Genomic DNA, 22,330 nt, shown 5'->3' on the forward strand with positions numbered 1-22,330 from the left:
CAAGCCACAGCTAGTGCAGCTGGGGCAGAGAGGTTCTCCAAGGCCACCAACACTCAGCAAAGCCATTCTGAATAACCATAGAGAACACAGCCTGCTATTTCCCCACCCTCAAACCTTTTCTGTCACACATACTTCACAAAACCCACATTCATTTTTGTCTTCCCACGTCTTCTTGAAAGAAGAACCTAATCCTGTATTGGTAGAGACAGGCGGTTGTTATTATTATGTACAGGAAAAACAAAAGATACTTGTCTTATCTAAGGCTCAGCGTAAACAATGGATGGGGAGAAGAGAAGTGGAGACCTCACTGCAGCACTACCATTCAGTATGGGCCTTCTGAGCACCAAAGGTCTAGGTATCTTGCCCCTTCTTGCAGGCAGGGAAATGGAGAGGTGAGGACGGGGCACTGTCCCAGGAGGTGCAAAGGCAGAGCCCACCATTAGCAGTGGCACCCACAGGCAGCACTGCCTGTGCAACCCAGGGTTATTTCAAGCAGTGCTTCCAAGATGTGGAGATCAGCATGAGTGAATCATGGTTTTCTTCACATAAAAGGGCGAAAAAGAGAAATGTTTCCCATTGCACAGGCAAGCAATTTCAGCCATACCACACTCGTGATTGCAGCTACAGGGGACAAAAAGAGGCACTGTGCAGTCGGATACAGCCCAGCCCAGATCCAAGTTAATCACTTCCTCAGATCAGGTCACAGAGGAGCAGTGCTGTCACAGATGTTTACACCAGCCTCCCCTGAGACAACCAAAGGGAACTTCATGAGGACAGACAGGCACTTATAATGGCAGACAACAGACTGAGAGCCAGTACCACTGCACCTACCCTGCTTGCCTCACAACAGCACTCACTCTCCTCTCTGGGGAATAAAGAGTATGTCCTGCTGGGAGAAGCTCTGGTGTGGGTTTGTATTTGAACTTCAGCTGGCACAGTAACAGTCTAATTCATGGTAAAGGCTCCCTGGGTGATATAACAGGGTTGGGGGGGGGTTGACAGTTTTAATTAAAAAGAAAGAAAACTATTGTTTTCTCAACAAAGTAACATGAAAAAGTCAGCAATAACTACGTTTATGCAAACTTCATGCAGGAACAATTAGCTAGGACATTATTCCAAAAGAAAGACAAAATCATTGATACAGACCCTTGTCAGACAGCTGTTTCACTTTATTTTGAATAAACTAAAAATACAACAGAAGTTCTTGTTGAAATACAAGACAACTTCTTTTTAGTTCTGAGGCAATAAGAGAGAGGACAGCAGAAATCTGTTATGAAAGAAGGGAAGAGCAATATGTTAGTGCCAGGTAAGAATTCAAACAAGTCCCTTGGGGAATATGGATCTCCAGAAGTTCAGTTGCTCAGAAGCTTCAGCTGCATGAAGACAACGTTCACATAAACAAAGCATGCCAATATTCAATGTCAGGTTCGCAAGCAGCTCCATCACTTCATTATGCTGGAAAACAGCAATAGGAAAGACAGAGTCATCTCTAAATGTTTTACCAGCACTTCTTGCTTGACAGCACAAAATCACTTTTCATAGGCAGCCATTTCAGACCTGAAACAGAATTAGATGTGCTACAGCAAAGGCTTAGAGTTTCTTCTGAAGGTCTTAACGTTACTTCCTGCCAGAACGGCTTGCCTGGCATGAAAGGAAGGATATGCTGCAACAGAGTGGCATTTACTTGCAATTATTTGTTTGCCTCAAAACATTAGCATCTTCCAAACATCACAGGTGGAGGAAGGAGGTGACAAATCATCTAAGGGGTGGCAAGAGGAAGATTGAGAATTTCCATTGCAAACTACGTGCTAAGTAGTCCCACCCCCAAAACAGTCATGATGCTATCCTAGGATGTGAGAAGAGAAAGATTATGGTTTCTATGTGTCAAATTACAGGAATCTCATTCACACTACTTCAGGGCAGCTCACATCCAGAACCTGCATAAACACTATCAACTTTGAAGGTCAGCTGTTAAAATCCTTGCAAGTGATTCTTGTATTTCAAGCCCAGCTTGAAGAGAAGTTTGGATCAGAGCTTTCTTCAGGTATCACAAGAGTATTTAGCAGATGTTTTCACACATCATAAGCACTTACTTTCAGTCCCAAAAATGGACCAGGAAAAGGTACAAAGTAGTTTTCCAAATAAATTTTACACTGGCAGATACCATAGGATAAACACAGCTCTAAGGAGACCTAGAGCAAATAGATGACTCAAGGCTTAGCTCATCACAAAATACTTAAGGATGAGACTGACAGTGATCAAGAGACTAAAAAGAAAACCAGGTAATCTACTTCATAGAGGCCACAACTTGCTGTGTGAATCCCTAACCCACTTCAGACTGGTGAAAACCTTCATTTTGCTAGATGAAGTGGGTTTTAAAAGAAGTTAACAGTCACTGTTGTGAAAACACTTCTGAGGGTATAGATTGTCTTACAAAGTCACCTATTCCTGAAAGCTTGCGAAACCAAATCTTCCATAACACACTATCACTAGACCACTTTCTCACTTATCTTTGCTCCTTCCTTCCAGCTCAGTAGATGGTACCCAGAGAATACAAAAGACATGTTCACAGATTCCTCCGGCAGAGCTGGCGCACCAAACAAACGTCTATAAGCCTCCAACAGCAACAAAACAAAGCAAAAAAGTAGTAAATGAAGCTATGCTTAACTTCATTATGTGAGGAAAAAACATGGGTATTTCCTCCCCCGAAAACATCAGGCATGCTGATAAACAGCAAGCAATGGCAACTAGCCAAGTAACGCACCATAAATAGCAGGAGTGCTTTTCGCTACCAAATGACAACAATGAAGTGAGCTGGACTGTAGGAGTCCAGCTGGGAAGAGATTTTTACAGAAGCACATTCATGGCTTTTTGAGTTTACCATTTCAAACATGCACATATGAAAAGGTTAATGTTCTTCTGGTTTGTCCCTCTGAAGGTCATGAAGGAAGCAAAAATAAAGTGGTCTTTGATACCATCACAGCCTACATGGAGATGCTATTTAGCAGTAAGAAGCTGTCTGCAGAAAGACCAACTAATTTTCTTTAAAGCAAATCCTAAAGTGTTCTATGAACTGTTCACATAAATCTATGAACTTCACACAAATAAATGTGAAGAATTTCACATTTTTCAAGATAAAATCTGGGGGGAAACCTCTAAAGTGTGTAAACCTGTGAATTCCTGGGTTAAACAATAAGCATTAGTCACTGGTTTCAGTTAAACCTAGCAAAACATATTTTAAGAAAATGCATCTTTGTAGCCTTTGCAGATCAATGTACTTGGGTTTGCATTTGGTCTTTCCCTTCCCACAACCCACTTTATATCCCAGCAGCCATTTCAAGACTGTAAAAAGGTCTTTTGCTGCATTGCAATGTGTTCTAGGACAAATGGAAACATTTCAATCTAATAACAAATAATGTGTTAAGATATAACTATGTTCATTAAAATTCCCCATAAAGCTTGAGCTTTCCCATAGTAGAACCTCATGCTATGGAAAGTTTCCATCATTTCCTGTTCTGAACACTGGCCACAGACTGTCTCAATGACATCTAAAACACACTTACTCCTATCCCTACTGAGGACCTGAGGACAACTGCATGTCACCAAGAGGACTGACACCACGAGCTGAACTGTGAGATCGTTATTCATTATACAGCAGGGCCAAAACTCTTTCAGCATTTCACCAAGATGTTGCCACAAGAAGAGACAGCACCCAATTCCCCTGCAATAATGGAGTTATCTAATGGGATAAATATTTGAATCGGGAATTGCAAACACACTGCTAGGTTGTTTTTTCCCACCTGCTTTCACCATAGCTGACACCAGCTGAGAGGAACACATGCGCATTTATGCTCAGCATTGCCTCCATCCCAGAACAGCTTCAGCATGAGAAGCAATGCCAACCAGTACATGTGTTATGACAAGCTGGCAGGTCTGCTGAGGTCCCACCATATTGCAATTGAATGGTCCAGAGAACAAGGTGGTGGTTTGGGTTTCAGCTTTCACAAATGATGTCAATAAATACAGGAACACAAAGGCCAGAAGACATTCCTTTCCAGGAGGCAGAGGGAAAACAAACAATGGCACAGGGTTGGGGGGGGGGGGGGGGTGGTTTTATCCCTTGCTTTGTGAAACAAACACCTCCCCATAGCCTTCTTTCTTCACCTCTGCTGCTTAGGCAGCTTCATTTAGTTGATCACTGGGAACTAGGCTTCATTCAGCACCTTAAAATCTGCTCGCTCAGATTGTTCCTTCAGGCATTGGCAAAGTTTTTATGTAATAAGCACTTGCCTGTTAAGCTGAAGATAGAATTACTTATAAAATGAATTATGTATCTAATGCCTTGCTGGTTGAACTGGTTTTCATTAATATCTGGAAGAAAGGCTTAGCATTTTTGTTTCTGTCCATGCAGCCTATGGCCAGCTCCGCCCAGAGGGCAGGAGAGGGATGCCCACAGCCCTGGGCACCCACAGAGAGCAGGTCCAGCCACTAGTGACCTCCACAGCACAGAAAGAGAGCATCGATACCACAGCCTGGGGAGAGCTGGTGGCACGTTCACCAGGGCAGCAAGGTGAGGAGGTTTTACCTGATGAAAGGATAACACCATTGCAACTGTAATGGCCATTTACTTACTCCTGAGTTTTTACTTGCTAGCAATTTAAAGACAAATGAGAATCAAGCCTGACAGAAAAGGGAGAAGAGAGGGAGAAGAGAAGAGATGCTCAGGTTCTGTTTGCAGAAAAAAAAAAAAAAAGCTTAGTTCTGGTGAAAGAAAACACTAGAGGAGTTACCTGAACTTCTGTGTGCATCCATCCCAACACAGCAGACAAGGACTCCCAAAAATTCAGCAGGCAGTGCAAGTTTACAAATTGCACGCACACTTTGAAGCAAGCACCGAGTTTACAATGCAGACAGAAAACATCCTCAAAGCCTCAAATGAAAAGCCTGAGTTTTCCAGAGTTAAAGTATACATGCATAAGGAAGTCAATTTTCATTCTGGAAGCCATGCCTTTTCCTTTTTGTGACTGAAAAAGGAGCAATATTTCTTCAAATATTACAAATGCTCATAAGCCCTGTAAAACCAGGCTCACAACAACATTAATGGAGATGGCTGGCATTTTTACAGGGATGGGCAGAACTTATTTGTCATTTTCTTGTATTAAAGCCCAGTAACTGTAAGGCTGGCACAGGAGGGCAGCATCTAAGTTTAAGATACATAAGTAAAACAGTATCAAAGTAGTAACAACAAAATAGCCTCAAGAATTATAATACCAGGTAATCATCACTAAGAAGATCAAATGTAAAATTTGCAGTTTGATTATTTATTATGTTGGGTTTTTTTAATTATTATTATTATTATTAATTTCAGCTTTGGCCAACCATTTTGAAGGCATTTGAAACTAACCGAGGCTACTGAATGTTGCTTAGGCTTCATTGTCAGCTGAATTCACACAGGAAAGAAACAATGAGATATCTGTCTCTCAGCAAGTATGTTAACCTTTAACACCCACAGTATGACCCTCCTCCTCTTAAGAGAGGGTATGTGGAAGAAAGCCTTCCCAAACTGGACCGGGCTTCTGAAGAGAAACAACACACCAAAGCATGAAGGACCCACATAAATGCCATATCCTACCTAGTCCCTCTGACACGCTTTCCATGGCTGCTATGCAGCTCTTGGCTCACTACAGACAGATCCTCTGCCCACACAGAGCCAGTTAGAGTTTCTTAGTCACAAAGAAATTATGCCAAGCAGAGTTTACCCTGTAACTTTCTGCTGGGATGGGCCATTCATCTCCTCTTTCAACAAGGACAGGGGCAGACACTTCTGAAAGCTGCCAGTAATTACTGGGAGCCTTTCACTGTGCTTCTTCAGGTCAAGAAATTTGTTGTGTCTAGAAGTCAAAACTCTGTAAGTAACACATGCAGGATTTTAGACACACACATGTATATTCCATACACACAAATACGTACTATATATACCACAAACATATCTTGAAAAAGATCCACAAAGTTGGATTTCAGGCCTTAATCCAATTCAAACAATTGGGGCACATGAGAAAAGCTTTCTGGAGATCATCCTCCATCTGTGTTCTTTCAGCATTCTTGCAATTTCCTTACAGTTTCAAAGCTGACCACAGCTAGGAAGGGGACAACATATTGGAACTGGATCCAAGTCCATCAGATGCTTCTTATGCTCTTTCACCCATGAGGATCTTGCAGGGAGGAGCAGGGGCAGTTTGCTGGGAGCAGGCTGTTTGGGGTATCTTCTGCCAAGTCTCTTCTGGGACTTCGTGTTACGCAAAAGGGGTAAGGATGACTGAAGAGAGTCTGAGCTATAACACAAAGTATAAGCATTCTAATGTCCTAAGTGATAGACAAAGGCAATTGAACCAGAAATCAAGCAAACTCTTATGTTTATCATATATATATATGCCATTGTTGTAACAGAGGCTCTATTAGAACAAGAGCTCTCCAGTATCCAAATCTCATCAGTCAACAGGTGAGATACATTTCAGCTGAGTATCATATCCTTCTAATCTTTAAACTGCATTAGAAGACAGCTGCAGTCAACTGCTCCTAATAAATATGTTACTGCAAAATAAATATACCCTTTTTCTGTGCAAATATATTAATGTTTTACCACAAGTACCTAAAATAACAGTTAAGAGTTTGCTCTACCATAACATCTTGTAGTGGATTTAGGGATACCATCATTTTACATGGCTACTGCATTACAACAGAGCAAGGATAGTATAGTACAGTACAGTACAGAGTATTCAAAGGGAAACAAGATATGAGTTTCACTACATCATTGGCACAACATACCATGACCATGCCAGAAAAACTGGCTCTGGCTGACTCAGAGTGCAGCAGCACTGTTGTTAACCAGCAGGGAGGAGCAGCTCTGCAGGTCTTTTAGGCACTTGGACTCTTCTTGCTCACAAGCAGCCAGTTCTTAGTACCAGACACTCTGTGTCCTCACTGGCTGCAGGGCAAGAGCCACAGACTGCTCCTTAGGGCTGCGCTCAGATTTTATATGCCTTTTAAAAATGTGAAAGCTCCATGCCCTGCATTCCTTCTGCAGGCACCCAGCGCCAGACTCTCCTGAGGCTGATGCAGGGAAGTCCAAACGCTACCAAAATCCACTGCATTTCCATAAACCTCCCACAAAGGTTTTATTTCTGAGAACAGCAGCTGAGCCACGGCAGAAGCCAGGCACCACGCGAGGTCACTGAAACACAGCTTCTGCTAGTGTATGACCCCAGAAACACAAAGGCGCTTCATAGAATCCCAGACTGGTTTGGGTTGGAAGGGACCTTAAAGCTGATCCAGTTCCAACCCCCTGCCACAGGCAGGGACACCTTCCACTAGCACCAGGTTGCTCCAAGCCCCGTCCAACCTGGCCTTGAGCACTGCCAGGGATGGGGCAGCCACAGCTCCTTTGGCTAACCTGTGCCAGCGCCTCAATAGCCTCACAGGGAAGAATACCAAATATTATTAAAACAAGCATAGCAGCATAGCTAACTCATTTTTATATCCTGTGTCATTTAAACCTAAGGCTATTGGCGAAGCCCAAATCACCAGATCAGAACAATTACAGAGGACACAGTGCTTTTAACATCTATGCACCTGCTGAACTTCAATGATAAGTCAAGTCTTGCTTACGTGTAAAGATTTAGGAGGTTGGGATGACTAACATGAATGAATACATTCATTGGGAAGTACATAGGGGAGAACGAGGAGCAGTGCTATTTTGTCTGTGACAACTTTAATAGTCACCTCGTGTTGTGGTTTAAATCAAGTCTCTGAAGAGCAGCAACAGAAATGTAAACCACCTGGTTTGGCTGGATGCCTGCATTGCAGGGCACTTGACCCCAGGACTTCCTGAGCTCCCTGCTATGCTGGATCTCCAGCAACAGCCTGGATGAGTAACAACCAAAGAGCACGGACATGCAGCAGCGGGGTTACAAATGACTTCCTCCACCGAGACATCTCTGCTGTAATTAGAGGGAGGCAAGCAGCATGGGCAGGGAGAGCTGCTGGTGCACCAGCATCCTTTTCAGCACCAGCTAACACCAGATCCATACCACTCCTCTGCCTTCCCCCTCAAGTAAGCCAAGAAGTCTCTTTAGCACCAGGTTGAGCAAAGGAAAAACCTTCATGAGGGAGTGGAGCAAAACAAGATCATGTCTTTGAGTCTTCTGGTTTATCAACAGGCTTCTTGCTCATCCTTCAAAACAGAAACTGGCCAGGCTTCCAGTCACAAGGGCCAGGCAGCTTAACAACAGCAAACACCAAACAAGCAACATAAAAGCAAACAAACAGCTTTGATGGCTGCAGCAGACCCTGATCAGCAGTCACCACCTTTCCCTGTCATGACTCAGTACACCCTTTCTGCGCCATCACACCTGGACTCTCCTCAGGGCAGCAGCCAGCTCCCAAACTGAAAATTACCTGCTTGTACTAGTTGTGCTTTTGTTGGGCCCAAAAAGGACCAGAGAGAGAGGTATGCATAGGAGTGCATAGGGGAAGTACCGTATAAAGGAGGTGGCAAGAACAACACAAGGTTTTCCTCATGACTTAACTGCTCAGGCCCAAAATAAAAGAGAACCAGTGAGGTACAAGGATTGGAACCACCAGTGCCGCAGCCCAGGGAAACCAGGGGGCCATGCAGGCATGCACACCAGACCCAAGCCAGGCACAGAAGGGCCCGTCTCTCAAGAAGCAGCTGTCCCCAGGTAAGAGCAAGCTATAAACATTCAAATGGATGCAGAAAACTAAACTAAGTTTCTAGCTACAACTTAGCCTAAATTTCTCTCTAAAACGCTACTGGAAGTTGGCTGGGGATTGTTTTGTTGTTGTCATCGTTGGGTTTTGTATTGTTTTTTCACTCTGTTCTCTCTGGAAATGAACGTAAAAGCACGCTTCAGTATAAACAATCACTGGGCAGTATCACTGTTATTTAATGAGACTTAATATATCTGGATAAGAGACTTAGAAAGATGGTATCTCCCTTACTTCTGTAGAGTTCACCAGGTAATTCAGAGTCACCGTCAATAACTTGCATCATTCCCCATACAAAAAAGAGAACAGCATTTTGCCAAATTTATCTGGGGAAAAGGAGGCAAAAGCAGCTTTAAGTGTATAAACTGTTAGGCCGTAGCATGGAAGAGATTGACCTCCCAAACCTTCAACTATGTGACTAACCCTGACGAGTTCAGAACCAGATCTCTTCCAGTTTTTCTGGTGAAACCTGTGATTCACCTCCCAGGTTGTTGCAAACCTTTTTTTCAGTACAGTGATCTAACCAGAGTTCGACATTTCTGCACAATCTAGACTGTTTTGTTCAAGCAAGATCTTGAAATATAATTGAAGCTCTAAGGGTGGGTGCAGCCAATTTGTTTTGATAATGTTTCCTGTTTATAACAATCCTAAATTTCATTGCATAGGGGAATGAGATCATCAGGAAGGCATGGAAGGAGGGAAGTAGGATGTTTACAGCACCCAATTCATTTTACCTGAGCTTAAAGACTTCATCACTTTGCAAACCTTGAATAATTTAATCCATCGGTGCATACAAAAAATATACAGGACACCTATAGAGAAAATGATCAGGACACCTATGAACTGTCTCCACCAAAGAAAAGTCATCACAGTTGGAACCAGATGATATTAGGGTCCTTTCCAACTCTATCCATTCTAGGATTCAATGATTTTCCAAACCCCCTATCATAAGCATCCTCTTACAATGGTACAGAACATGCTACAGAGCAAGGTGAAAAGAAAAACCTCACAGGTTTCAGGAGAGAAAACACACAATCTGAACACATCTGAAATTTGTTATGGGCTAAAGAGTAGTTTCCAGCATTTATCTCAGCAGAAAACAACCAGACAAAGCTATGCTACACCATCACGATTCTTGAACACTGTCTGAAACCTACACTGACTTCCAGCCTCCATCCAGAAGACACAGGTCAGCTTCTACGTGGCAATATCAACCACAGGTCAAAAGCAGGATCTCACAACACTTGGGAACAGGGAAGAGAGAAGGATACAACAAAAAAGCTCAACACTTGAACCTGGAGCATTCACGAATTTCTCTGAATCAGTATTTTCCACATAAAGAGTCTCGATTCATGCAGCTCAGTTTGAGACTCCCATCTAACTGACAGAAGAGAGAGCAGGAGACAGTAAAAGTGGCTTTCAATTCAACTGGGGAGAAGCAGTGAGTCTTGCTCCCTTTTACCAACTACATGTTAAATCCAGGCCACTGCTTCTACTGCCAGACATTAGCCCACAGTATATTATTCAGTTCTTCCATTATTAATGAGACACAGCAAAAGAAATCACTGTCTGCCTCTGACTAATATGGATTTTAAATTATGAGACACAGAAAGTGCCCCTCAGTGTGAGCTTGCTGGAGCAGTGACCAGCATTTTAACACAAACACTGATCCACTGCCTTATCTTTGGGGCCCTGACTGCTGCCCACGTGGTTTGTTTGCCTTTGTATGGAAAATTTCCAAAACCTACCCACATAAGTTCTCTTGTGAGGAAGCACAGAAAGCAGCCCCACGCCATGAACACAGCCCCCCTCTGCCTTCTCAGAACTGGGAGTTTACTTTGAGCTAATGGCATCTTTGAGAATAAGCTTTTGTAGCTCGTTTCATGAATAGTTATGTCAGTGAACGGACCAGTGTGTTCCAGCCCTTGAGCTTTTTGGACGGTGGGCAGGAACATCCCACTGACTAGGAATAATGTGATGCTTCTTCACAAAAGAGGGAAGGGAGAACTGGTGGCAGTGGGTAGGGAAGCAGGGCCCTAACCCACTCCTCAGCAGCAGCTTAGTGATGAACATGTTCCATCAAGTCAGTGTAAGACTTCCCGCTGAGTTTTGCTGCTGGGATGTAAAGAAAGCAGCAAAACCTTTCCATTGCAATGGTTTGGGGAAGAAACAGAGGTTACACCAACAGGCACAGAAACAAGAACCAGTGAGGTCAGATAAGAGTTGATTTAAGACACAGTCTTCCAACTCAGAAATACAATGCAACCTTCAAAGGAAGGCAAGCTTAAACTTCTGTACATACTTTGATAAGTGACAACTTGCTCGCACTATTGTTCTCTGTAGAAAATTTCCAGCCTCTCTTTCTGTTGTCTTTTGTTGTACTAGTCCTGGCATTACTCCAGCTGTATTTTGACACAGTTTAGTGTCATATTAAACGCTGCATTTTGAAAACAGCTTCAAAAGCTTTCCATTCCCAGCAGAAGCGCAACACAACATTGCACTTCTGTATCTCACACACTGGACCTGTTTGGAGAAAGTTTACTCCCAGCTCAATAATATATTTCATGAAGATTCATGTGCTGCTCGTAATACTCCTCATTCTTAAAGAAAACATTAGTCATTACAGCAAGTACTCATGTTAATGTGCTATGTCTTCATTTTAAACAGCGTGCTATTAAAAGTAGAGTTATTATTGGTCAGTATATACACAAACTGGAGGGAGAAAGCCTCCAGTTCTTTTAAAACTACCTTGCTGATACATCTAAGCACATACCTACATGAATTTTCACTATCCCTGCTAAACCCTGGGCTTCTCTTTCTTCAATACAGGGTATCAGCATCTTACAGCACACAGACATTTCTATCTCCTGAATATCATGAGAGATAAACATGCAATTAACTGTATTTAAAAATATGTAATTATTGATTTTCTTTTACAAAGCAACCTGCTCTTATTTTTAAAGGAAATTATGTATTTATTAAGCACACAAAAAGAGCTGGGTCCTCCAGCTTAAAGAAACAGAACAAAACAGCTGCATTTTTCCAAAACCTCCAAGAGGTTTCAACAGAACTGCAGCTCCAAGCAAGCAATGAGCTGTAGAGGATGGGCCTAAACCACCACTGATCCAAACACCAAAAGCTTTGGGATGTTCCAAAATCTCCCTTAATCCCATTTCTGCCATGCCAGGCTGTGCAGGTTTATCCACTGAGTCTTCCCTTGTGTCTAATGACTCTAGGACTCCTTTTCATTTCCCAACGCACAGTAATTTCCAGGCTGAACCTCAGTTCTCAGTCATACTCCCATACAGTAGCTTTATGTCTGCTGTAATCACAAAAAGTGAAGCTGTGATTTGCAAAGCAGGATGATATCAGAGAAGGGTTCAAGAATTAGACCCTTCTTTTCTTACACCTCCTCTCCCCTGTCTTCATCTGGCAATGCCTTCATTGCAGTTTGTGTATACAAGAATCTATGAGCCCCAGGTCAGCTGCCCAAACTACAAATACATCATCACAAACACTTACACCCATATGATAATGATGTAAAGCCTACACAAAAAGCAGTTCTCAGGCTCAAAGACAGATTTTGTGATTCGTTCTACTTCCTCACAGTGTAATCTTATCCCCTCTTCTCTTGATCTACCCAGACTGAATTAGTCAGTACCTGTCCATCTAGAAAAACAGGCAGCTGTCACTTCATCAAGGGAGGTTATTTGCATATCTAGGCACCTAGGCCAGAATGCCACCCAGCATGTCAAGTTAACACATAACTAAGATCATTTCCAGCTGAACAAAGGCAATCTAAATCCTCCAGCATAATGCATTACCAAAGTCTGTCACAGAAAATCAGATAATGAAAATACATCAGGAATAGTCACGTAGATCTGATTTCATGGACCGCTGATCCCTGGACACTAGAAATGATGGTGGATAAAATTATGCATATGAAATTGTCTGTCACAAGGCAGAATAGTGCCATGACAGAATGTTGCTGCCATTAACTGCAGCAAACGGATGTATAGTTTACATGTAATCAAAGACAGCAGAGATCCATTAAACTTGCAGTTAATATGATGAACAAAGGGCATGCAGAAATTGTATTTTTACTAATTAAAAATCCAGTAAAACACTTTTTAGTGTCTAAAATAATATGGTTAACAAATGACTCCTTGACAGCTACATCATGTTCTCCCCTTTCTTATAATGTTAAGACATCAGTAACTTCAGCTTCACATAACTGGAGCTGAATCTTGAAGGTACAAGTTTTGTTAGTGGGAAAAGAAATCCCTCAACTTAATCATTAATAACAAAGTAATTAAAGCTTATTATCATATGCAAAAAGGAACTTTTCCTAGCTTTTAACCAGGCACAGAAGGGAAAGGCCAGTGTATGTCAGTTCCAGTCCTGTCTTCTTTAACCTCGGGAATGACTGGAATTTGTTTGTGACAACTGCCAATATACCAGTACCAGAATAAAGTTATTCACAGGAATCTTAAAGGGATATAATTATTACATACATGGTCAGCTGCAAAAAGACAACTGTGCAACAGTTGAAAACTCCATTGAAGAGATTCAGAGGGAAAGTCAGTAATGGTATATAAAGAAAATCTGAAGTAACTATTCAGAAACTATCAGCATCACCATCCAAAAAGTAGATTTGACACACACATTTACCAAATTAACACCCTTTTCTCATGTCCTCCCAAGTGCCATCACCTGATGCATTAGAGACCCTAGGAACAAAATGAACACAGCAAAGCTCAATTTTAAAGCAAGAGATGTCAAACAGAATTCCTGAGCCCAAGCCATCTAATATACCCCCATGATTTTCCATTCCATTCCTTCCAGCAACATCCCCAAAACCACTCCGGTTGCAGACTGTTCCAGCAGCCGCAAGAAACACAAACTCAGCCACAAGGGAAAGATCATGTTCAGACTGTATTTTCTCCTTCTGGCAAGGGAAAAAGTTGGCGTAATGGCCCAGCAGGAGATGTCTGGCACAGAGATGAGGACACCTTGATTATAGCCATGGCAGCACGCTGGAAATACCTGGCACTCAGGCAGCAAAATGCCTGTGGCTTGGGAAGATATACCCCATCAGTACATGGGCATGGGGAAACACGTAAAGGCAATATCTGCATGTGTTGTGCCAAAACCTGCCTCTGGCCGAGAGCCACACAGCAGGTGCCAGGCACCTCTGAGAGGAAAGGGATCTCCAAAGGGTCCCACAACACAGTGTGCACCACAGTGGGGCTGCAGATGAGGCTGGTGGCCAGTGTCACAACCAGGACATGGGCTCACGGTACTTGGTCATCCCACATCCAGCATCACTTACAGGCGGAGGCGAAGCACAACCACCATTACCAAAGCACTTGAGAAGCACACAAGAAGAGCCAGGTGAAAAGCAGACCAACATCTTATGTGCTGTTCTCTACCCAGCTCGTTTCTGTATGTTCTTAGCATTATTCACTAAGAAAAAGACTTAGCGATGCCTAACCCAAAAGGCAGCCTGGTGTTTTCAGGGAGTGAAGTCTGAAAGCCCACCCTTTGTCAAACCTTCACTGACCCCTCACATGGCCAGCTGACAGCATCAAGGTGCTTCCTCCAGCACACACTGTTAACACAGGCAAATTATGAAGGTTAAGTTAAAAGCAAGATTAAGATTTGTCTGTACTGTCACCATGCAGGCTCAAGGACTGAATAGTCAGTTTCAGTAATTATTAACACCTAAATTGAGGACAAAAGCTATAAATTAGCGATGATCTTCCAAATTTCTAAATACAATCTGGGAATTCCTATTCCCTTAGTCCCAATTACACCTCTGGATTAATACTTTAGTCCAAAAGCTGTGGCGAGTGCTTCACAAGCACTGCAACTCCAGCCCGAGGAGCTCATGCCAACAGACATGGAAGAAGCACAAACAAGACTGCCTCTTGAGCATTCCCAATGCCAGGAGGCAATATCCAGGGGGAAAACAGTAGTGACAACACACCCATAAATTTTAGTGGAGCCAAGCTTTTATGTCTGCACATCTAAAAAGTAGTTTCTGAATGGTAATAATAGTTACCAGTATTGCTCTGGACCACTAATGTAAATCAGAAAGCTGTGCTGAGGGAGGGGGTTGTGTTCATTAGGGTATTTAAGAAGTTAATTGTAAAAAGTGATAATCAAAGAAACAGATTGACAGACAAGGCAGATTTCTATTTATCCCAAAGGCAAACAACTGTACTTTATGATAGGACTAAGGAGCTGCTGTCTCTACCAGCAGAAGACAAACACATTTCTTCTGCTAGCCTGAACCTGCACACACCATATATACATATTGTAGTTACAAAGCATATGCAGGAAGTTGAAACCAGACCTGCAAAACAGATGTTCCCACAGACAACCGTCCCAATGGCTCCTTTGTCCTGTTGTATCATCTTCACCTTGAAAGGTGAAGTGGGAATGAAAGGCAAGCAGGAATGAATTCCTGAAGATCAATATTCCTCCTAATTTGTTACTCCAAATAAAGGAGCCTGTGCATCCTCTGATAGTGTGCCAGGCTGGCTGGTCTCAGGAATCCTAGTGCCAGAACAGTTAAGGCACAAATTATTCAGTAGAGTGATTTAGGTGCTCATGAACAGTGGAGGACACAGCACTGCTGCTCAGGCAGACAGAGCCTGGAGACAGGGGCTGGCAGGAAGGGACTCATGCTGCTCTGGGAGTTGCAGCTTGGCTATATTGTTTGCTGGCTGATAGGCTCACAATCAAGCTCCTACTTCACATACAAGCACTCAAAGGTTGCAAGAGATACTGTGTAAACCAAAACCCTGTCACCCTTTTCACACCATCTTCAAGGAGAAAATGACTGGTTTAAAGGAGAGTGAAGACATGCATGAGAAACAAATCAGATAGGGACGATAAAGGTGACATTACACAGCTGTAAAGCATCTTGCTAAAGCAGCCCAAGTACTGAGGAGAGCAATCAGTGGGTTACTGGGTGTAACACTATGATGCTGCCATATCCTTCCTCTACTGAGCCTCAAAAAGAAGAAGCTAGAGACTGGGGGTTGGGATGGACATGGTTTTTGGTGTTTTTTTCTGTAAAGGAAGACTTTGTAAAGCTAGGCTACAGGACACTTATTTTGGTGTAATGAAGGTCATTTCTTTGGCTATGCTGAAGCATCACTCACTTTTGGGACTTCCTTGGGCAGCCAGTGCTTGGGCCAGCAGAAGGAACTGATGGCCCCAGTTCCTTGCAATCAGGGAGCAGTGACCCTGGCTGGCTTCGGGCAGCCAGTTTCACATCCCTATTGCACTGTTCACATAAAACCCTGCCATGCCACAATAAACCTGCTATTTTAGCCCTAATTTTTTAATTACAGTATTCAGGGATTTAATTTTTAATTTGTATCTGTCTACTGAACACATCCCTGAACATTCAATAACACTTCTTACCTTTTAAGAGATAGGATACGATTTTATTGCTGTTTTAAGCATGCAGTTACATGGAGCTGCACACCAGAAAAAAAGTCTTTTTAATACAAAAGTCAACGTTTTTAGAAACCCAACTGCAGCTACAAAAGTAGGTGCTTGCTAATACCATGACAGAGTGTTTCACACACATATTTTAGCAGCAGAAAGTTCGAAACCAGACAGAATCCAAAATATAAGGTGCAGTATTTTATGGGCCCTATCATAGAGAATGGCCTTCGAAGAAGAATTTTTCACTCAAATGGTTTCAGCTAGGAAACAGGGAAAGCTATCTGGAAGGGTTGATGTTCATAAGGTACTCTGGTGTAAAAATCATTACTGGCACGTGCATGTACAGTCACGCATTCTTCACTTAATAAGAAATACCTGAGTTTGCCTTACCAGGCCTCCCAGCTGGGTGTTAGTTTTAAGGACACATGTTGAACCGATCCCTGTGGTCACAGGAGCTTGCTCACAGGCTATCTGCAGAGTCCTTCTTTCCCCACAGAAACCCTGCAAGGCTGTGAGCTCAAAATCACAGCTGGCAGAACACACTGCATACGGTTATTTCAGAAGGCAAGAATAAAGCAGGAGAAAGATTCAGAGAGTGAACAGATGAAAATAATTATAAGACAATTTCAGAGACAGGCTTTGGGTGGCTTAAAAGGAAGCAAGACAAAGTTCAGGAAGGGAAAAGCAGAGACAGACATCAGGTCAGCTCTGTTCTGATAACAAGGAGAAAAATATCACAGGGCATCAACAGCTGAATTTAATAACTGTGTGGAGCCAGGATGAAGTGGGAAAGTAGGTGTTAAGTTTTTGTGAAGGATGCAGCCTTTGGCAACAGAGAGACAATAGCTCCAAGTGGTGTGCGCTGACTTTCACAAGCTCTGGAGGAGTACAGTGAAAGAGAAACCAGCATCATTCTTTTTTGAACACCAGGTTCCCCTGAGCTACCCAGCACCATCAGCTGTAACATAAGCTTGCCATGGGGCCAGCCCCTCTCTGAACATTAGGGAAGTGTGGCTGGTTATGTGCAGACCTACTACAGCTTTACAAAACCAGATGGGCCAACTCCTGCATTCATGGGGAAGAGAAAGAGGAATCCTGAAGCCTTCATGTTGGGGCAGCACAGCCACTGAAAATACAATTCTAACATTTGCAAAAGGGGATGCTACAAGCATGATGCTGGTTTGCTCCTTCCCAGTGGAAACACAGCAGTGCATCACTCCTGTTCTTCACTCCAGTCCCCCCAAGGGCTCCCTCTGGTTGGAACAAAAACCTGCAGTGGTTTCATTGGGAACTGACTGGAATGGGAAAGAGATCAACAAACTCAAACGCCCTCAAGAATGCATTCAATATAGCCATGAGACCCAGCCAACCTGCTATGGTAAAAGTAATGTTTACAATGTGGTTTGGGAGCACGGACTTGAAAGAAAGAACTGGCATAAGCCACAGAGCACTTTTGTGTTATCATAAAGGCTTTGCAAATCACAAAACAACCTGTCCCAGGTATTTCAGGCATGCAGAAATCAAGTTCCCTACTGTTACTCTCCTCACCTAACTTGTCCCTTTGTTTTCCAGCTTTGATTTTATCTGTTCCACCTTGAAGGCCTCTCAAGCAATTACAGCGTATGCTCTGCAATCGTGAGGAACAGTTAAGTATACTTTCAGATCTGTTGTGTAGAGATATCTGCCCTTAACTTTTATAAATCACTATTCCTTTCAGCTGGAATTTATTATGAAGGTAAAAAAGAAGCCAAATACAGCAGACCTTTAAAATCCACACAAGCAGCAGAAATTCTGGTTTGTCCAGTTGCAGCCGGAAGAACAAAGTATTCCAAATTCTGACTACTCAACAACTATCGCAAGATGTTAACTTCTGCATCTGGCAAGCCAGGAAGCAAAAAAGCCTTTTCCAAACAAAAGTTCTGATACCAAGAGGCCCATGTCACCCTTCTTACATTCAAGTTTCTGTTCAGTCATCCTTAGCTGTACCAACGCAGCCAAAATGCCCTGAACAGTTCTTCTAGGCCTAATAAAAGGAAAGCTTCTGAAGAGAAAACATCGCTTTATCTTTCTTCCCTTCCATTCATTCATCTGTCTTGTAACATGCAGGAAATATTTGTACTGGCATGCAAGAAAGCAACCATAGTGAACCATTTAAGGATTAAAAATGCTTCTGAAGAGCCAGAATGTACAAGCCATTGCTACCTTATAATGCTGGGTAGATTCAGACACTGTTAAATTCCTTACATATTTAAAAGGTTATTTTAGAGTATATTTATTTTCCCTCAGTTTCACAGTTTTCATTAAACTAGACATGCTGAAACTGGAATTGCTTGCCTTGGCAGCAAAGTCCTGTAATTTCTAGTCGGCACCTTTCTTCCTGTATCACTGCCCAAGCTTGGGGCAGCTATGGCAAAAGCTCCATCAGAAAGCTGCATCACCAGTAGAGAGTGAAGAGCACCCTTCTGGGAGTCTGCAAAGAAAACAGCCACGGAAAGCAAGCGGTGGCTTCTTTTATCAGCTTCCTGATTCAGAAACAGCTGAAAATTGCCCGGGTGCCAGCCCATCTCACCACATTTGTATGTGGAACAAGCCCAGCACTGACTGTTCCTTACTACTCCTGTCGTGGCTAGAGTGATTACCAAAAGCCCAGGGTCTTTACAGGGTTGTTTCTGCTGGTGTTGTGGATCCAAGTATCAAAAAGAGTGCACAAAGTCGCATTTCCCTGAACAGAGTAGAAACATCAACAGCAGAGACTTCACTTCTCAGCCACCCTGACTTCTGTCATCCCAGCAACTTCTGAGGCGTTTTATGACTTCTCAACATCACAATCCTCCTTCTCTTTCACTGTTAAAAAGGCAGGATGCCACTAAATGCAGGGAGGTTCAAATGCTGCTGAAATTTGGGTGACCAGGATGCAGCCCACCACAGCTAGAGCTTTTAGGAAGTGAACCAACTATACCAAGTGGTATTGTATTTTCAAAGTCTGAAATGATATCAACCTTCCCATTTCCCTGAATCTTTGCAAGGAGAAAGGAAGATGCGGGCCTTTCATTAGGATGAACATTTGTTTCCATGCTTTTTTTGTGGTTTAGCATCTTCTGATGCCTATAAATCTGCTGCCCAACAATTTGCCTTGTATACTGCACAATGTTGGCATTACATTGCCTAATTTCCTGGCTTCTCACTTCCCCCCTTTTAAAAAGGCATCACATTTGCCTGTGTCCAGACTCACATTTTCCCACCCTCCACATACTCAAAAATAATCTGTATAAGATTTCACACTGCTGTGGCTATTGTACATTTTAATTTTTCAGTCTCTTGATTTCATCCATTATTTGCATTCCTACCACATCACAGAACTGATCCTTAATACCATTTGTCACTGTCTTCAACTTATATCTAGCGTATTTACAAAATCATTTCCATTTTGTCTAAAGAGGAAAAATACAGGCTGTTTGTAAGGCCAAAACAAGTGAAGGAAAGTCTCTTCAGAAGAGTATGAAGTGATGAGCCACCAGTGACATATGATACCTAAAATTATGTGAGAACGGATGACTCTTGCCTGTGCTGCCACCACCCCCAGTCTTTTTCTGGTGTGAGAAGAAAATGATCCAAGGTCTTCTGAAGCTAAGAACAAAGGGAAGATGGAGAAACTTCAGCAGAGATCCAAGGGACAGCACACCCAAGGGAAGGACTGCTGTGAAGAGAGCTTTAAACACTGCCTTTCATAGACTCCACAGCACTGCAGATTCCCTGGCAGTGTCAGGAAAAGAGAGACTTTGCTGAAAACATGAAAGGGGGGAAAGTGGAGAAGCCCAAATTTAAAAGCCCTTTGTGACACATGCTGGGGACCAAGGAAAGCACAGACCATCAGGCTCTGGAAACAGAAGAGGTGTGAGGAAGGACAATTTGTTCTGGCACATGGGCAAGAGAGAAAGGGCTCCTCAAAACCAGGAATAATAAACATGGTTCTAAAGAAAACAATAGTTGAGGCAAGTCACAAATCCAAAAACATATGTTAAGGGTCTACACATGCACTATGTAGTGCATATGTTTAAACATATGTATGTGGGACCATCGGCCATAGTACTAAAATGTAATAGTTGTCATTAATACAATACATTCAGTGCTGCCCATTCATTGGATTTAATCCCCATGGGCTCGTGAAAAACTAGACACAAGTCTGAATTTGGGAAAGTGTTATATACCTGACTGAAGGAACGTTTCTGAATGGGCCGTCTGCATGGCAGCTGGAGCACAGTATGAGCCACCAGAGTCAGTAAGAGTCATGCCAGCTGACTAAAGAGGTAGCTGGACGGGAAAGCAGGAAAGTAGGAATGCTGGGCCATAACCACTAGGTACACTTTGGGATTAATAAGGTGTCCATTGACTTCTGATTCCCCGATTGAGGAGAAAAGAAAAATAAACATTGTTTTTCCAACATTCCTGCCTCCCTTTGTATCAAATACAGAAGCTGTGAGGCTTCAGTAGAAAAATCACATTTGCAGAAGAGAAATCAGCTGAATCATCACTTTGCTCTGCCTTGACATATATAGTGAAAATCTCTTCCTCTCCCTCTTTTCCCCACTCCTAGGCCCCTATATAATTAGTTCATTGTTATAAACTGTTAAGAGCATTCCATTCCACTTTATAAATGAGGGTGAATATGGGAAAAGCATTTGTCTTGGTAGATAGGAGGTGAATAAAACACCTCTTTGATACTCAAAGCAAGAGACCACTATATAAAAATGTGAAGAGTAGTTAAAACCTTTGAAGTGTCCTAGCTCTAAAGATGTTATACAAATGAAAGGAGGCATTAATAGGCAGTACATTTTCAGCCACAGCAAGGCAGAAGGAAGAGTTAAGATTCAGACTATACTTTTTTTGCTCATTTATTTCTGGCCCTACTTGATCACCACATCCTGTGGCAGTGTATGAAGCTACTCCTGTGTTAGTGATTTACTCACTGGGACTCTGTAATGAAGACCAATAGCCCAGGTAGCAGAGAGAGGGAAGAAGAGGAAGGATTACACTTAACTGCACTTATTTAAAGAAAATAAATAAAAATTAACCTCAAGACTAAAACCAGGGCACATGAAATGTTCTAACTCAGGAAAACTCTAAGAAAACACGACCCAGCTGGTTTCTCTCATTTCAGTCACACTGAAGCCATCCGAATTCTCCATACTGGCTGTTACAAGGCATTGCTGTTGCAAAGCTAAAAGCACTCCCATGGCTCAGACCTTTGAAATCTTCCATGACACAGTCTACAGTCACTGCAGATGTAGCAGTGGTTCAAAGGACATCAAAAAGCAAGTAAACCAGATGATTAAAAACAAACAACACCAAGTCAGAAATCTGTCGTTCACATTAATGTACACAGAGCCAACAGCAAAACAAACCAGGAAAATGATGGTCAGTGTCACTCCAAAAGGCTGAGCCAGTTTCATGCTTCTAAGCATCACATACTCAGGAAAATAAGATCTGTTTGAAGAATGGATGAATAAGGTGCACAGAGATGGAATGCTTTTGTCTCTGAAAGTGTGCTGAATCTTGTCCATTCTCCCCAGTTTAGGGTACCTTTCAAACTATTAAAAACAAAACAAACAAACAAAATCCTATATAAAGTCTAAACAAGAGCTGATGAGTATAACTCTGAACTAACACACTGATTCCTATTTTCCCGAGCAGTTCTATAGGTTTAACCTGACAAAAATCATTGTTGCAAGAGCCCTTTACATTTCAGTGCTCCAGCACTCCTTGAAGGCCTTGCTTCCACCTTCTCCATAAAGATGACAGGAAGCCCAAATGACAGTGACACAGCTCAGTCTGCCTAAGCATCAGGGCCACAGAAGGCAATGGACTGACTATAGGACCTGTGTTCAGAGCCCACTCACCTGGGCACTCATGTTGCCCCCTCCTCAGCATCAGGTCTGTGGGAACAAGCCAGGTATCAGATGAATCAAGCCTTTCCAGCCTGCAGCACTACAGAGCTCCAGACAGCTCTGTGCTGTGCTTCCTGTGTAAGCAGCACAGTTAATTAACTCTGTGTTGATTAATGGTGCTCTCTCACATGAAGAAT

General features: G+C 42.7%; 1 protein-coding gene and 1 long non-coding RNA gene across 10 annotated transcripts in view; both read right to left on the reverse strand.

The window, feature by feature from the left end:
- Positions 1 to 22,330, reverse strand: part of ANKRD44 (ankyrin repeat domain 44) — a 136,726-nt gene that overhangs the window by 101,880 nt on the left and 12,516 nt on the right. The gene's annotated exons all lie outside the window — the stretch shown is intronic.
- LOC115945929 (uncharacterized) lies at positions 1,152 to 22,231 on the reverse strand. The gene is made up of 2 exons (XR_004080113.1): positions 22,146 to 22,231; positions 1,152 to 1,455 (listed from the first exon to the last, which is right to left on the reverse strand). It is a non-coding gene; the product is annotated as an uncharacterized lncRNA (long non-coding RNA).

This window comes from Melopsittacus undulatus, chromosome 8, assembly GCF_012275295.1.
Source record: "Melopsittacus undulatus isolate bMelUnd1 chromosome 8, bMelUnd1.mat.Z, whole genome shotgun sequence".
Taxonomy (NCBI): Eukaryota; Metazoa; Chordata; class Aves; order Psittaciformes; family Psittaculidae; genus Melopsittacus; species Melopsittacus undulatus.